Here is a 14567-nt window from a genome sequence, read left to right on the forward strand (position 1 = left end):
GTGTTTCAATGCTGCTGCCGTGGTCCTGCCAGATGCCTCCTGCTGCTGCTGTTGTCATTAGTCATACTTCTACTGTTATTATACACATATGACTATTGTCACACATGTATACTGCCAGATATTAATACATACTTTCAACATATTGTACCACAGTAGCCAGAACAGTAATATTATTACTTTCAATAATGTTGTTGTAAGCTACTGTTATTACCTGCATCTCTCTCTCTCTCTCTCTCCCTCTCTGTCTCTCTCTCTGTCTCATTGTGTCATGCGGATTACTGTTAATTTATTATGCTGATCTGTTCTGTACGACATCTATTGCATGTCTGTCCGTCCTGGGAGAGGGATCCCTCCTCAGTTGCTCTTCCTGAGGTTTCTACCGTTTTTTTTCCCCGTTAAAGGGGTTTTTTTGGGGAGTTTTTCCTTATCCGCTGCGAGGGTCATAAGGACAGAGGGATGTCGTATGCTGTAAAGCCCTGTGAGGCAAATTGTGATTTGTGATATTGGGCTTTATAAATAAAATTGATTGAATTGATTGAATTGACCTACAAATGACATTCCGAGACTCTGGTCGGACGTTCCATCTCTGAACTCCGGTCGGACGTTCCAACTCTGAACTCTGGGTGGACGTTCCAACTCTGAACTCTGGTTGGACGTTCCAAAAACTGGTCGGACGTTCCAACTCTGAACTCTGGGTGGACGTTCCAACTCTGAACTCTGGTTGGACGTTCCAAAAACTGGTTGGACGTTCCAACTCTGAACTCTGGTTGGCCGTTCCAAAAACTCGTTGGACGTTCCAACACTGAACTCTGGTTTGATGTTCCTACACTGAACTCTGGTTGGACGTTCCAACACTGAACTCGGGTTGGACGTTCCAAAACCGGTTGGACGTTCCAACACTGAACTCGGGTTGGACGTTCCAAAAACTGGTTGGACGTTCCACCACTGAACTCTGGTTTGACGTTCCAACACTGACCTCTGGTTGGACTATCCAACACTGAACTCGGGTTGGACGTTCCAAAAACCGGTTGGAGGTTCCAACTCTGAACTCTGGGTGGACGTTCCAAAAACTGGTTGGAGGTTCCAACTCTGAACTCTGGTTGGACGTTCCAAAAACTGGTTGGACATTCGAACTCTGAACTCTGGGTGGACGTTCCAAAAACCTGTTGGACTCTGGTTTGACGTTCCAACACTGAACTCTGGGTGGACGTTCCGACTCTGGTGTACTTTTTAAGCTGATTACGGCAAGCAGTTTGATCATTTTAGCTTGTAGGCTGCCTGATTACGGCTGTCAGAATGGCATGGCGTTTAAGTGTCACGGTAGGCAACGATACATTGTCTAATGGAACTGTACACACTGGGCCTACCTCTCACTGCTTTTGGAACTGTACACACTGGGCCTACCTCTCACTGCTTTTATCTATACGAATACAGCCGCACAATCTACATCCCGGTTCTTCATGCCCTTGTTATGATCGTTGGCTTGGTTGTAAACCTGTACATGCTTATCACGCTATACCGCATTGGTACAAAGGGCAGGCAAGCGCAAGGGGGGAGAAGGCGCATCAGTGACATTGATATGTATTTTGCCCATGTGGGGGTATGTGATATAGCCACACTGCTGACTATCCCGGTGTGGGTCACCCAAACAATCCTGGTGAAAGGCTGGATCTTTGGCTACCTGGTGTGTAAACTGGTGAAGGGTGCAATCACGGTACGTGTACTACTCCTACATCAATGTGTCACCACGCAACCTTGCGCACTACATGTGTCACATTATTCACGTGTTTTTGTTGTGGGGGGTCCTTTCTTTTTACAGTTCTGTTTCCAGTACGGCATACTCATAATGCTCTACGTCAACATAGAGAGGTACATGACAGTGGTACACCCGAGGACTACAGTCCGATGGTTTGACAGCAGCCGTGGATCGAAGAGGATAACAATTGTTTCTCGCCTATGTGCTACTGTGGCAGCATTGTCATCTATCATGGACATTTGTTATTACACCACACGTCCTGTATCAAAGGATACCATGATGTGTTCCAATGGTATGCATCCCCGGTTCCAACTTGTAGCCTTTTGGATCAGGATGCACACCTGTTTCATCTTACCCATCATAGGCCTCATCTATTGTAATGGTATGATAATATATACTGTTAGAAAACATGTGACCAGGACAGCTGTTGCTGGTCACATGAGAAGGGCTCAGGTTTTACCCTTCCTAACTACAGCATTGTTCATGTGCTGTTGGATACCCTTGATAGTCAGCGCTGTATACTATCGCTCACATGTCGAGTGTGAGGAGGTCAAATATGTAGTCCTTAATGTGTGTATAGCTATAGGGAACATACATTGTGTCACCAGTCCAACATTGTATGTCATGATACGGTTTCGTAGAGATAATACGAGACAACTTTTAATCTTCGAAGCATCGATGCCCCTCCGCTTCGTGTACAACATCGGGGTCCCAGAGTGCCATCGGATAATGGTCTATAACATTACGTGGCCTACGTGGGCAATGTTGGTACCTGTATACCCTGGGACTCCCGGGCTGCATTTGTATGTACTGAATAAAAGTTGTATTATTTCCCACCCCTGTCCAGTGATATCAGTCCAATCACGTGACATGCTCGATATAAAATGTTTATTCATCTCCATCATCATCTCCATCATCATCATCTCCATCATCATCATCATCTCCATCATCATCATCTCCATCATCGTCATCATTATCATTATCGTCATCATCATCATCTCCATCATCATCATCATCATCTCCATCATCATCATCTCCATCATCATCTCCATCATCATCATCATCATCGTCATCATCATCATCATCGTCATCGCCATCGTCATCATCGTCATCGTCATCGTCATCGTCATCATCTCCATCGTCATCATCATCATCGTCATCGTCATCATCATCGTCCTTGTCCTTGTACTTGTCCTTGACCTTGTCGTCGTCGTCCTTGTCTTCATCAGATGGCGAGAATGTACAGGAAACTATGTAGTCCATGAGATTCTTCATGGGGTGCCACATCTGTGTCATATCAAAGTCGACAGTTCCCTCAGCTATCACTTGTGCCATAGCCTTGGGGCACGTATCACTGGTAGCAATCTTAGTCACATATGCCAAGGTTTGATCCAGCTCAAGTGTGATCCACACATCAAACTCATGATCCGGCAGCTCTGTTGCCATCACATCGCTATGCCAGTATGGGGCCATAGGTTCCTTCGCTGCAGCCCGTACAGCGTCCACGAAAAATACGCAGGCCCGGTGTGCGTGCCATACATAGCCGTGGTATACACCGTGTAAATAGGGAATGCCATATATCTGAGCCACAACATCTTTCACTCTTTCATTACCCTCAGGTGTGAAGGAGAGCTTGGATTTGGCGAGGCTTGTCACCTTGACGGTGAAGGTCAGTTTAAAGGGATCGCCATTTGTACAACCTTTGAGTATGGCATCGCGTCCCACTTGTGTCTCATCCATCTTCTTGCGTAATTCCGTGTGGCAATTGTAGCGTCCAGAGGCTACCACCGATTCTGTGAATGGTTTAGTGACCACTATACCAATGGATACATATACATATGTGTGTCTCTCCTTCTATGTTTGAGAGCTCACAGGAGGCAGTTATGTCGACCGCCCAACCGCACTAAATCCCAATTGTCCAACCGCATCAAGCATTGAAAGGTTTCCTCGGTTGGACATTTTGAGAGCTCACAGGAGGCGGTTATGTCGACTGTCCAACCGCACTAAATCCCAATTGTCCAACCAAACCAAGCATTGAAAGGTTTCCTCGGTTGGATGTTTGAGAGCTCACACTTGCTTAGCGTAGGTCAGTCGTTTGCGAGCTCACGTGTGCTTAACGTAGCTCAGACATCTGAACTGACTGGTCACAGCTGAATGTACAGAGAGGTTAGACCTATAAGCCCTTGTACGTCGCACATACCTATCCTAACACTGTCCATATTGTATAGGGAGTGTGAGGCTTTACCTCAAATAAGATTAGCACAAGCCCTCCTTGGATCACAGTAGCTGCGGATAACCAACGAAATGAGACATTTCACCCTCCAGATACACACAACCGACACTATATGTGCCACAACGCGTCCACCAATTTGTTAGTAATACACACAACTGTACATCTTTTAGTTTTACATGTGTCTTTATTACACAGTAAACATTTGACCGACATTATAGTATAAATTGTACCAATCATTTAATGTCATAGGGTTGGTCAGCATAAATGGCAAAGATGTTCTCCTGATCAGCACGTCAGTGCCTAACTGTGTAATGTTGGTAATACTGTCAAGTTGTTGTTCCTCGCAGATATCCTCGGAATGTAGCGGAGCATGTAGCCTCTTGTAGATGGACAATATCGATGTTCCATATATCACAGTTAGGGACAGTTGGCCGGTGATTTCACCAATGTTCACCGGACTTTCGATCAGGATCTTAATGTTAGGGGTCCTCTCGTCCACAACTGCAAAGGTGTCGGCGTACTCACTCATGGTCTGGTACAGTGTGGTAATATATTTCATAACCGTGTATGGGACTACAATGTCTCCTGTGTATATGTGTCTCGGAGGGAAATTTGTACAGTCCACCTCTTGAACAGCTCGAGCCATGGTCATCTCACGCGTGACTCGGCTTAGAACATCGAGGTTGTCGAGGGTCGCTGATCTCAGCAGCGCTAGAAGATTTCTGACCATTTCATAGTCTTTGTCACAGCATGGCTGCTGGGAAGGTATACAAACATATCCATCAGTGCACTGTGGGAAAGAGAATAATGGAAGTCCGCTTGGTCCTTTTGTAATGCAGCCAACGTTGCCATGGGAGCACAGCTCACATGTGAACGCAAACTCTCCTCTGGTGGATTCTGCAAGTATGCCAAAGGCTCCCCGTGCCCTGTCTGATACCCACAGACTTATGCCAAAGGCTCCCCGTGCCCTGTCTGATACCCACAGACTGTTTGACATCATGAAGGCCAGTACGTTGATTAAGGCTTGCCGATTTTCGTCATCGTGCACGGATGGTGTGCGCTTGAAGGGTATAGTGTCCGTGCCTGCTATCCTCATACGGGACCCCTCATTGCTTATATCCACTTTCCACTCAGATGATAGTTTGCAGAGATCCTTAGTTAGGACCCATTTCCTGTTTTCATTGAGGACTGTGAACTTGACCGGTATTTTTTCCAAGGTGCCTTGCTTGTAAGCCATAACACTCATGCTGTCAATGGCAAAGATAGCACTACAGTCTCCGGGGGGTATGATATCATGCAATCCGATCTTGATCATCGCAGGTTGATGAGCCTGACTAACCTTGGTCATGGTGTGGGAAAACACATACTCCTTTTGACTGAAAGCCATCTCTATGTGCCCATAGTTTGTATGCACTCAACAGAATCGTATATATGGCGATTATTAGGTATAACGGCGACCTACAGCTGAGGCCACACCAGGGTACAAGGAGCCTCACGCTGGGGATCATGAGAGCCATCGCCTTTCACTGACACACCATCCTATCTTTCGTAGCTTATCCTGGCCGTACACACGCTGGATGAGTTTATCACCAGGTACGCTGTTGACAAACAAGTCTCTGTAGAAGCTTCTACAGCCTGTACAATGGTATGTCACCTCCTTGTTGTCAGCGTGCACCCTCTTACCAAGCTGAACCCTGGTGGGGTTCAACCACTTTTTCTTTCTGAAAGTCTCGATCCATATTCGCATTAGGTTAGTGTCAGCACACGAGTATGGCATGATGCAAAGTGTAGACTCTGGACACATAGAGGCGGCTGAGCTGAACACATCTGGGTTGTGTATCTGTAACATGAGTATAGTCTGGTACAGAATCCCGGCAAGGTCGACTAAACTCCTTTCACACAACCCACCTGTCCCTACACAAAGCGTACCATTAGAAGAGGCGATCCCAGCATCCCTCAGCATAACACCTGGCACGGTTATCGAGATAGCTGTATCAGAGGAGGGGGGCTGCGTCGTAACATCCTCTCTTAGGGACACTACGCCTTCAACCATGGCCTTGGTGAGTGGAGCACCGAGGCACATACTTATGTTCCTGTACACAGCACGAGGGTTTAGAGACATGTCCTCAGTGATCACATGTATGCAAGCTTGGAGTTTCTCACCCGTCAAACGAACCACAGTTTCCCTATGTGCCCTGAGTTGGTCCAGCTCTCGGGTACCGTAGACCGGTATCATGTGTTCAGGGCAGTTGTTCATTATCGAATTGAACGCAGCCGTAGCTCTCTTCAACCTCTGTCTGACTGAGGTGATGGCCGTGCGCAGTGAACTATCAGGACCCGAGAGTTGGCAAAGCATTTGTTGAACGGTTGGTATGGATGAGGGATGAGATCCGTGTGACCAGTGGATTCCTGCGACATTTGATGTGAGCCTCCGAACATGGCCGTGACGCATCCTGTGTTTGCTTGTAGATTTAAGGGGTATCTATAAAACGCAGCCTCGCACGGGTTACATTTGTGATACTCATAACACTCGACAGGCTTCACGGACAGCCCTGTAATCTGCTGTAGCCACGTTCGGACAATTTCCACATTGGTAGTTTTGACGCTGGAATTGCTCACCTTCAAACGTTCCAGAGTTTGTTGACTGAAGTGCTTGTTCTTTGCCGACTTGATGAGCATGCTCCAAGGGAAGAACCCAGCTCCCATCTTGGAAGCTATAACTCCAGATGCTTTGCATGTGAGGAGGTCTCTGAGGATGGCTTGTCTGCGTGAAAACATGTGGTTCATGCAGTACTTCCAATCTTTGTACAGGGTTCGCACTGTGATGGCAAACCAGAATCCATGTGTACTGTTATATCATCCACTGTGTATGATACGAGAAATGAGTCGGCTCGCTGTAGCTCCAGCCATTGCCCAATGTCATTGACTGTGGGTTCCCGTTCCAGGTATAGAATCACATCCCCCGCCTTGAGCCAATGCCATGGTGTCGCCGAAAAACACGATATGTGCTCCGTGTCCACCTTGATACAGTCTCCCCTCATCACACATGCTATGAATATATCTGTAACGGCAGAATCACAAGGTGACCGCATACTCTTGAAGGCGGACAGCCCCCTAACCTTAACGGAGACAGATGCAATGCAACCCTGTTCATCAACAGTGTGCGTGAGAGCTACATAGGTTTTTTTTGCTACGTGGCAGTACATGGAGCTACTGTTTTCATATTCCAACTTAACAAGTCTATGTTTGATGAAGGGTCTAGTCACGTCCGCCACGTCCTTAGATCCCGGGACATTGGCCACGTACACTGGGTACCCTTCCTCGGTGAATGTTCCTCTCGGGTCTCTGACTACTTTGTGATGGGTGTTGCCTCTGCCTATCACATACATTCTTTTGAGAGTATCCTCCACCAATGTAGTGTGTACATAGTTGAGGAACGTGGGTACCTTTTTGCCAGCTTGCTTAAATTTCTCACCCAAGGCCCTGCGGGCTGCACACGCAAAGTCCATTAGACGTGAGGACTCTCCCTCCCCCCAGATATACGTGTCACTGTGTACCTCTGTATCTGGCTTTTTCTTGAACCGGGCACGTTGGTCAAGATAGTACTCAACCGAAGAGGAGAATACAGCAGGGGCCCGAACAAATTCCTTCTTATCGGTGTCGTACTTGAGGATTAGTGACGCATACTCAAAGCCCTCTGCTTCCCAATTGTAACACACCCATCCAGCTAAATCATGAGGGAAGTTCGTGGGGGGCCAGGGAATGGTGGTCTCAGGCGATATGTTGAGAGCACACATGATGGATGGGTACATACTTGAAAAGTCGAAGGAGAGCACATGATGGATGGGTACATACTTGAAAAGTCGAAGGAGAGCTCCAGGCCCATGCCAGGCCCAGAGTAGTGGAGACCCGTAAGAGGGTCACACACAGATCCCCCTTTCCATCTTTCAACGTGCCATCGGAATCCAATCTAGGATCCCATCTCAGACGGCTGTTCAGCTTCATACCCATGGGTCCAGCTCTGACTCTAAGGGTGTCAAGTGTAAACTTTAGTTGGGGTAGCTGAACAGAGTGAATGCTCTGTACAAAGCCTCCGAAATTATCTCCTCGTCCATGTACCACCACGTCTATGTTGAGAGTTGACCTGCAACGATGGAATAAGGCTGACACGGGGTAAAGAACCTTAGCTAGCCTAGCGCACAGTTGCGAATCAACCAGGTTGTAGACGAGCACAGCAAACAGTCCCTTGCCCCCCAGTCTGATCATCTTGTCCATGTCGGAATAACACACATCTGCAACCTTGTGCAACTTTCTGTCATCTTTGGGCTTTTTCTTGTGTAGCTGCCTGGCCTTTGTGATCACAAAGGGTGCAACTTCGTTCAACTTCATGCTGGTGCACGCGAACTTAATCTCCCGTGTGCCAGCCATCCTGTACAGATCTATGATGTTCATACCACAGCTGTTCATCTTGAAGTGGCCCAACTTAGCCTTCTCTTTGTTGAACTTCTCGATGTTCTTAGCTAGCAGCCATAACTTGCACTCGGTCAGAGAACCATTCAACCCCGAACCTAAGCTCTTGAGCATGTCTTTGTACATCTCCAAATACCGTACGATCTCGAACTGGAAGAACGGCACTAGATCTTCGGTCAGGGTCCTGCTCACAAAGAGCCCGTGCCAGGAGCGTAGTAAACGAGAACACTGGGTCTGGGTTGTGGAGTCGAGACCCTTTGCGTAGTTTGAGTCTGCGTAGAAATGTACACGTTGCTCTATGACACGCACGTCGAACTCGGCATTGAACACATACAGCAGTTCTATGTTGTTGTCGTACAACAGTTGGATCGTTTTCTCCAGGAGTGCAAGCTCCCCAGAGCATGGGTATNCTATGTTGTTGTCGTACAACAGTTGGATCGTTTTCTCCAGGAGCGCAAGCTCCCCAGAGCATGGGTATATCATAATCCTTTTCACGTCATCTATACCTGCACCCTTGGCCAGTTCGTGATCTGCTTGGGGGTAACGGTCATGTACCACCTTACATTTGTTATAAAGAACCATCAGCTTCTTCCTGTGGTGGTCAGGTGAGGTCTTGAGTATGTGGGTGTTGAGGATAACGAGAGATACGCACGTAATCTCATGCTGCTGTCCTGGCATATCAGGGGCAAGAGCGGGGATAGACACACGTTTACCTTGTTGAATATGTGTCTTGCCCTTGTTTAGAGCTTGGACCAACCTGGTCCTGTACTCTGTCATATCGGCCACCGTGCGCTCAGTGCAGTAGGGGAACCTGTATGCAAAGGATTCGCATTGCAGGGATGTATCGCGGTACGATTTGTCAAACACAGTCTCAATGTCCAGACATGCAGCTTTGTAGAAATGAGGCATGTGCTTACTGTCAAACAACCTAGCCTCTGCTTCAGATTTATCATGATCGTAAATTAGGTCGGACGCCTTAATGACTCCGTTGAGCTTGTCTGCGGGTATAAAATATACCCTACCAAACATAACGCCGGAACATAGCGCCGGTGTGTTGCCATCCCGGGCGATGTAGTAGCCCTTGTCTGGGCAGAAATATCCAAACGTCAGCGTGCCCCTTACGGTTTCCATGTACTTCTTGGCTAGTGATATACTTCTGAGCGGGAAGACTTGGGCATGTACGTTGCGCTTGATGTCATCGTGGAGAACCTGGATATGAACAGGCTCCGCTGCGAAATGTCGCGACCATGTTTTCCGTATATGCTCCCATGTCTCTAACTCTGCATCCTGATCGGTACTCACATCCAGGTCGTAACCCACGACAGGCGATATACCTGTAATAGTAAAGTGTACAGTACTATATACACTTCTATCACGGGCCTGTAACACCAGACCCCTGCATAAGAGTGATTCGTCCAGTCTATGAAACATTATAGATTTGATCATCACCGCAACCAGGTTGGGTTCAAGTGCAACATTGACTACCCTATGTTCAGGGTAGATAGTCGGAAAGAATTCTACGAAAGTGAGTGCTTTGTCCATGGCGCAGGGTCGTGCGCAAGGGTATGTCACCTTTCCCCCTGTCCAGCTGCGACCATTACACGACTTCCTGACCGATCTGTGAAGCCATTGTTCTGGACCGTCTATCGAATATAAGCAGCAGGCACGTAGCGTGGTTAGAGAGGAATCGTCCAACCGGAACTCGACTGAAGCACACTGTAGAAAAGTCCCACCGTGACTGTCAGAACGTCCAACCGGAACTTGACTGAAGTGCATGTTAGGAAAGACCAACCGGGTCTGTCAGAACGTCCAACCGGAACTTGACTGAAGCGCATGTTAGGAAAGACCAACCGGGTCTGTCAGAACGTCCAACCGGAACTTGTCTGTCAGAACGTCCAACCGGAACTTGACTGTCAGAACGTCCAACCGGAACTTGACTGAAGCGCATGTTAGGAAAGTCCGACCGTGACTGTCAGAACGTCCAACCGGACCTTGACTGTCGGAACGTCCAACTGGAACTTGACTGTCAGAACGTCCAACCGGAACGTGACTGTCAGAACATCCAACCGGAACTTGACTGAAGCGCATGGTAGGAAAGTCTGACCGTGACTGTCAGAACGTCCAACCGGAACTTGACTGTCAGAACGTCCAACCTGAACTTGACTGAAGCGCATTGTAGGAAAGTCCCACCGGGACTGTCAGACCATAAGACCGGGACTTGACTGAAGCTCATGGTAGGAAGTGAGCACCAAGGAATCTGTGACAATGTAACATGTGCATACAAGGGTTAGTGTGAGTGTGCATACAAGGGTTAGTGTGAGTCTGTGTTACACTCACAAAGGTGACATCCGGCTTCTCAGGCTACATAGCGCCATGGCTGCTACTAAAAGGGGTGGTGTGCACGTGTCACATGTACATGAGTGCCAGTTGCCTTACAGAGAGGCTAATACAGCTGTGGTTGAAAGGATCAAGGTGCCGTCCAATAGGATGGCGTTATTCCTAGCAGTCAAAAGTGACATCTTCCTAGACTCTCCATCTGACGAGTTGTCGTTTGGTGCGTTATCGCCACATGACAGAGCGACCTTTCAATTTCTGCTATACTTGACCTACTGCTGTAAGGGGGAGTTTCTACAAGTGACCCTGGAGAATCCCGATTTCTGCAGCATGTCACCGCCAATCAGAGAGGACTTTGCACACGGGCGCCTTTTTTGTTTCATCCTAGACATGAACACTGAAGAGGCATGTGAAACAAACACCCGGCCCTCTTTAACAACAACAACAGATACATCCTATGAGGATGACTACGTATCCGGAACTCAATTGGTCGGTCTTATGAACATGACCGTAAACATGGACGTGTTCAGTGAGGACAGGCGGTCCCACACGGCTTCTGATACACAAGCTAACGAAATGCTGAATGAAGCATTTAATGCGTTCATGCGACTACAGTTGGTTAGGAAACGCGCCACGTCTCTGAATAACGCAATGATAGTCATGAGAGACAGCAAAGACGAACTTGGTTCAATGTTCGATTGGGTAGACATTCGTGGTGATACACTGAATTCAAACAAGGTGGACAGGAAGAAGGTAAAGGAACTGCAGGGTTCCATGTACACACCTGCATGCAGGCAGTTAGTGACCATACCCGAGTCTATAACGGACCTGACTCTCAAGGGTCTCGAAAACTCTATAGGTACGATTACAGATACTTCAAGTGAAGGAGAAGGCAAGCCTCTGTTTCTGTCACTTATGTCAAAACTCATGGACGGACAGTGGGATAACCACAAGGTCATACACACCGGGTATAATGTGAATATGGAAGAGGATATGCGATTCGTGGACAAACTGAAGGCTTTCACCAATGAGCTTAGTTCCTCTGGAAGTGTAGACGTCGATGTCAGAGGACTGTTGGTGTTCAGGTACTGCCTGGATAAACTCATTGAGAAGGACAACCCTAATCGTTTTATCACATCTCTGCTCCACAGGCATGTGCCTATCACAAAGGACCGCCTTGACAAGGTGTTATGTGACATACAGCGCAATCGTAGGACACGGGCGTTGGCTTCTCTGCTGAACGGTGGCCGGTGCTATTGTGGGCATAGGGCCACTAGCAGTGAGCGGTGCTGCAGAGGTGATTGTCAGACAGCATATTGTTGTTTCTACAACATGTCCGAGCAACACCCTTTCAACGTCTGTAAAGATGACCACAGCTACTATTTTGCACACTTATACCCTCATCTGGGTAAGCTGGAGCGCCTGAGCAAAGAGATGAAAACTAAGTACAGAGGACGCAGACAGTTCGAGAGTATAGCCGATATGGTGTTCAACATCCTGGTCAGACACAGGTTCAGTGAGACCGACTCCCTGTATGACGGTCTAGGCCGGGTAATAGATGAGAAACTGGGTCACTCTACTCTTTCCCTCGGTCATAGCGTTACCACGATCCACGAAGCGATGTACCTTGACCCGGGTAACGGCAATGGGTACACAGACCAGCCTGCAGCTCTGAATCCTGTGAAGGTGTACGACCACGCATTGGTACGATACCTGTTCTGTGACAGCCTGCAGGTGGGTAGGTTGTTTCAAGCGTCTACCACATTTAACTACATTATTGCCAACACTGCTCCCAGGTATACAATTGAACGGGTTATGTTGTTTAACATAACTGGACCGGGTGAAGGAAAGAGTTATGCAAATAATGTACTGAACTACCAGTTCAAGAGAGTGAAAGGCTGCATAGAAACACTCACGTCTTTCACGCCACAGGCCTTCAAGTACAAGCAAAAAAGGACCGCGTGTGTGGTCATGATAGATGATGCACATATAACACATGAGAAGAACATTAAGGCCGTAGACAGAGAGTCTAATGTCATCCCTAACACATTCAAGAACCTGCTAGACACTAGCGTGTTGGAGAGTGATGTTGTGACTAGAGATGTGAACAGCGGCAAGGTGGACACCGTCAAGTATCATGCCGTACACAATTGCGGCTTTGTATGGAACACCAACACCATGGGATTTGTGAGTGACGCATGGGCCGACCGATGTGTTATCATGGAATCAGAGTTCCCGGGACGCGTGGCTCGCACCCGTAGCAGCATGCAAATAAAGGACACGGTGGAGAAACTCAAGATGGAGCGTATAGCAGCTGTATGTCTGTACAGACAGAACCTAATCCAGTCAGCTACGATGATTGCAGAGTCTGAGCTCATGCAGTTCGGTGTGCGGTTTGACGCCGCGCGGGATGCGTGTGTCACTGCATTATATGCCACCCACATCGTGTGCACAGGTGCCGTCAGCCGCAGGGTCTCCTTCTGCATAAATCAGCTGGTGTTTGCTGAAGCCATGAAGCTCGCATGTCATTTTGTATTCGACATTTGGATTCCTCCGTGGACCAGGATCCCGGATGAGACCATGTACCCCGACCTGAAAGGATACATGAAGCAACTGAACAGAAATAGACTGGATGCTTTGGATAAGCTTTCCTTTGGACAGATCTGCCTTGAAACCAATGCTGTCTACAAACTCTGCACAGCGGCCTGTCTCCCTGATATATGCCCCCGTGTTGTCAACACACAGGGTCGCTTTGCTTGCAAGGTACTAGGGTACATTCTAACCCAAATCCACGGGCAGCAGCTAAAGACTCATTTGAAGGATGGTCACCTATGTGTTTCAGGCATAGCCACAATGTACTTTTCCGACCAGGAACTCAAGGGTGGTGTCGACGTGGCACATGAGATGTTGATATTGTGCTCCACTTGCAAGGTCCCGGCTCGTGAGAGTGAGACGTGTATGGTAAAGAGCTACAAGCTGTGTACATACAGATACGCAACAAACAGAGTCGGGTCACTCACTATCCCACTGGAAGCGGTGTATGACATGTTGGCTCTATACGCACCTGGTTCCCATGCCGGATTTTGGGACCAGGTGGGTACCGCCATGGTTGAAGTATACGGAAGGGGGGACTTTGAACACCTCAACGCGTTCAGTCATTGTGCAGATGGCACCGATGGCCAATCGCGTACACGTATACTTACATTCACACTGGACTTAAATGAAGATCCTGTGCGCTCTGTGATACTCGAAGCTACTGCTACCATCAAGCCTTTAAACGACATCACGTTCAACAGGTGTACGTTGGGAGGGGAAATGTTCCAATGTTCAGCGCCTGTGTATTACGGAGGGGTGATTGCACAGATCATGGCTGGGAATGCTCCAAGCGATGCCTATAATGACAGGCATATAATGGAATCTAAGCGTGGTCCTACGGGCACCTTCCATGGACCACGGCTGAGCGTGTACTCAACCGAATACACCGGTGTGCCTGTTAAGAACATGAGTTCGTTTTGTACCACGCGTACCATTTATCACCAGGACACAATGTGTTTGACAGTTAACCATGATAGCCGCGGTTACGTGTCTGCACTGGAGGAGGACTGGGAGTGGAAGGATGCGGTGGACGTGTTTAACAGCGTGCACCAGCCGTGTGTGTTTACGGTGGATATGCTGAAACGGGACTATGCTGCTACCATGATGGCTACAAAGGGCGAGTTGGCAACGGCGCGACCTCGAGAATCTGAGAATCTAAGAACTGTGATAAGGACCTTA

The sequence above is a fragment of the Epinephelus moara genome, chromosome 18 (assembly GCF_006386435.1).
Source record: "Epinephelus moara isolate mb chromosome 18, YSFRI_EMoa_1.0, whole genome shotgun sequence".
Lineage (NCBI taxonomy): Eukaryota > Metazoa > Chordata > Actinopteri > Perciformes > Serranidae > Epinephelus > Epinephelus moara.